Below are 3,753 nucleotides of genomic sequence, written 5' to 3'. Positions count from 1 at the left end.
CCTTCATTACAACTCACAGCCACTCTGATTCGGCGGAAGAAGAGGAAGAGCTGCACCATCTGATGTACAGATGGTCCCCGTCGTCGTCACCATTGTTCTTCATTACCCCACCTTCGTCACCATTGTTCTTCCTCACCCCACCTACCTCGACTCCATCCTCACATCCTTCCTCACCGAAAGACCTTCCTTCTCCTCTGATCTCGCCCCTGACTCTGGACCGACCAGATGGACTGCTCAGTTTTACTTTTCTAAACATTATAAAAGCCTGCAGCAGCACTCTGCTCGGTGAAGTGATATTGCGGATGCAGAAGGTGGAGTGTAACGGATGCCTTAGTAGCCATCCTTGTCTGTATCCGGCTAAGAATGGTTATGTCTCCATCGAATTCAAAGAATTGATGAAAGAATTGTGGAACGAACACTTTCTTCCAGGTGTCATACGTGTTTTGGAATCTCAAGGCATCGATGTTACCCCTTCAAGAGTGCTGGATGCTTCGGAAGCTTTTCTGCATTAACCGAGGGAAATATAAATTCAAATTCATCGTATGTAACTTGTATACTGTGCCAATAAAAAATAAAATTGATTCTCATCATAATCTGTTTTTTTCCATAATAATAATAATGTTGTACAAATGTCTGTTGTAATGAAATAATGAATAACATTATTACACAATATAATCCTAATGTTAATTTAAAATTAAATATTCCTCTAAATATTGCTCCTCTAATATATAAGTTGCAGACTCTCATTGTTCAACATTGTACGTACACAGACTCCATTTACCCCTTGGGAACTGGTCACGGGTTAGGGTTAGGGATTGAGTCAGGGTTAGGGTCAGGGTCAGGGATTTCCAGAGGTTTGGGGTATCGACGGCAAAACAACGCAGAAAAGAGTTATTTCTTTTTATTATCTTTATTGTTTATTTGAACAGGGGCAGTATACAATAAACATTTTGCATATAAAAATATTACCACCACAGGTGCAAACCTACGTCACCAAATACACCATGGGCATAATCGTACAGTTACGCTGAGCTTCTCCTCCTTGCTCATCGGTCGCCGTCGCCACAGAGCCTGCGAAACAATACGAAATGTATAAAAAACTTTGTCTTTACATCTGTACAAAATGTAGTAATTCCTGGGAATTAAAGCTTAGTTTGGCGCTCTCTCTCTGAGAGTGTCAAGTCAAAGGCTGTGAACGTGTCAAATTGTTTGTTAACTGGACAAAATACTTGAAGACTCCGACTCGGTGGACACCGATGAAATGTGCCCTCGCTTTTTGGTCATAAGAGTGGCTTTCTGGCTGGACCTGCTGCTGAGCATCAGCGCGCTCTTGGCTGACTTCTTAAACCTGACTCCCAGGAAGGCGTACAGGATGGGGTTGAGGCAGCAGTGGAAGTAGGCCAGCGCCTCCGTGATGGAGACCCACTTGTGCACGCCTTGCTCCAGCGCGCAGCTGTGCGGGATGACGTTGAGTTGGTTGAGCAGCGTGTCCCCGAGGATGCCGATGCAGTACGGCAGCCAGCAGCCGAAGAAGCACAGGATGAGGATGATGGTGGTCTTCAGCGCCTTCCTCTTCAGCGTCTGGCCCTTGGCGCCCTGCGACAGCTTGGCGATGATGATGCAGTGGCAGGTGAGGATGACCAGCCCGGGCAGCACGAAGCCCACCAGGATGTGCTGGAAGCGGAACACCGCCATCCACACTTTGCTGGAGTCCTGCGGGATGGGAATCACAAGGTTAGTCACGAGATGATACTATATAAATTATTTGGACGATGATATGATATTTGCTGATTTTACAAAGTGTCTTGACACGATACAATTTCAATTCAAATTATTCCCATTAAACAAGATAAGTTGATCTGTGAGTGCTGTTTTTTATTTATTTTTTTCCTTTACTTTACTTTTTGTCCTTGACCTTTCACTTATGGTCATAAGCCATGCACATCTATGCTTCATCGCCTTGGATTTACAACACGTACCTTAAAGATGACGATATCAATAATTTCCTTTTGCAAATTGCAATGATCCGATATTGATACAATACAATATCTATCGATATATCGCTCTAGAATATCGTCCCAACCCTACCTGTGGGTAGATGCGCTCGCAGATGACCGTGGGGCCCGACGTCTCCACGATGTCCTCGCCGAAGAGCTGGTCTGAGGGTGTCACCATGTCCTGTGCCTTGGCGAACACCAGGTCGGGCACGGTGAGCAACGCAGCAGGCAGCCACACGCCCAGGTAAATCACCTTGTCTGCCAACAGCTTCCTGGTGGCCTGGCTGTTGGTGGCCCGCACCACCGCCAAGTATCTGTCCAGGCTGATGAAGGCCAGGATCAGGACGCTGCTGTAGAGGTTGACGGTGTAGATCATGTGCACAGCCACGCACAGGAAGCTACCGAAGTACCAGCCGCTGGCCGCATCCACCGCCCAGAAGGGCAGCGAGAGCACGAACAGCAGGTCGGCCACTGACAGGTGCAGCCGGTATTTGTCCGTCATGGTTCTGACCTTCTTCTGGTAGGCCATGACACAGATGACTAATCCATTGCCCACGATCCCCAGAAGGAAGATTATCCCGTACACCAACGGTAAGAAGATCCGGTAGAATTCTTCGCTGAGCGCTCGGCCGCACGGCTCCTCGCCAAAGTCGATATTGTCATAGTCCTCCCCGGACCCATCCGAGTCGTTCTCGGAAATGTTGAAGACCTGGAATAAGAAGGGGTGGAAAAGGTTAGGGTCAAAAATGGAGATCTGTCTCACAGAGCATAGGCCACGTGTGTCTGTTATGAGACTGTTACTGTTTGGCCTGGTCAGTCTGAGTTGTCTCTCAAAGTTTGAATGAAGGCTGAACCATAACTTTAACACAGATTTGATGAAAGGAACTACACAAGTCCTCTCAATTAACATTTTTATAAATGGCTGACATGCAAATATGACAGGAAAACTATGCCCATCGGAAAGTTTGGAAAAGTACATTATGGGAGAATATATACCGCACGCACACACACGCACACAATCAAGCTGATGGGTTACTCACGATAGTAAACTCAATATTCAGTGGCAAGACAAACCCATATATTACCGGAGACTTAAAACATATATAGCCGAGGGAGGCAGGCAGGTCCTAGGCGTAGGCTACTGCGCACCACAGCCTATATCCCTCCCTATTGCCTGCAGGATAATTCATGCTTTTTTAAAGTAGGCTAGCTAAATTTGACCCTTGCGTGTATTTCTTTGCGAGAACATAGTTGGATAGACTTTCTGCATGCCTAAATACAGCCTACAATAGGCGAACTAACGTAAACGACCGATTCTGAGGAGAGAGATTTAAAAAAAAAAAGGGAGCAAAAACGGGTAAAAATATAAACCTGCAGCTAAGGTCATAATAAAAGAAACCAAACAGAAAGAGCACTCACCTCATAGAATGATGCCATGTTAACCAAGCGTTGATAACGTTCTTTTTGGATAGGCTCCTATGTGTGTGTGTGAGAGAGAGAGATGTGTCTGCAACTTTAGAGCAGTGATCTAACTACTAAAGTAGGGTGATCCGGGGCGCTGCTTCTTCAAACAAAAAGCAGAGCAAGTAATGCTGGAACGTTTCACTTTTTTTATTCCAGTTGAAGATTTCACAATCTCAACCAATCTCAATCTTGTTACACCCCAGAGTTGCGGGGTCCCACCCCTAGGGACAGGGTTTCTGGTAGAAAGGGGCGCGGCTTTCTTTTCTCTTTTTCTTTCTCTCAAAAATCTCAC

At 45.9% G+C, this 3,753-nt stretch overlaps 1 pseudogene across 1 annotated transcript; it reads right to left on the bottom strand.

Moving 5' to 3' along the window:
• Window positions 1-1,212: 1,212 nt before the first annotated feature.
• LOC310771405 (C-X-C chemokine receptor type 4 pseudogene) lies at window positions 1,213-3,434 on the bottom strand (annotated as a pseudogene). Its single transcript has 3 exons — window positions 3,417-3,434; window positions 2,089-2,706; window positions 1,213-1,713 (listed from the first exon to the last, which is right to left on the bottom strand). The product of its transcript is annotated as a C-X-C chemokine receptor type 4 pseudogene (transcript).
• Between the last annotated feature and the right edge of the window lie 319 nt (window positions 3,435-3,753).

This window comes from Poromitra crassiceps (assembly GCF_964638095.1).
Source record: "Poromitra crassiceps genome assembly, contig: HAP1_SCAFFOLD_608, whole genome shotgun sequence".
Classification (NCBI taxonomy): Eukaryota; Metazoa; Chordata; class Actinopteri; order Beryciformes; family Melamphaidae; genus Poromitra; species Poromitra crassiceps.
Note: the sequence above shows the minus strand (reverse complement) of the source record. Positions and strands in the feature narration are given on the sequence as shown.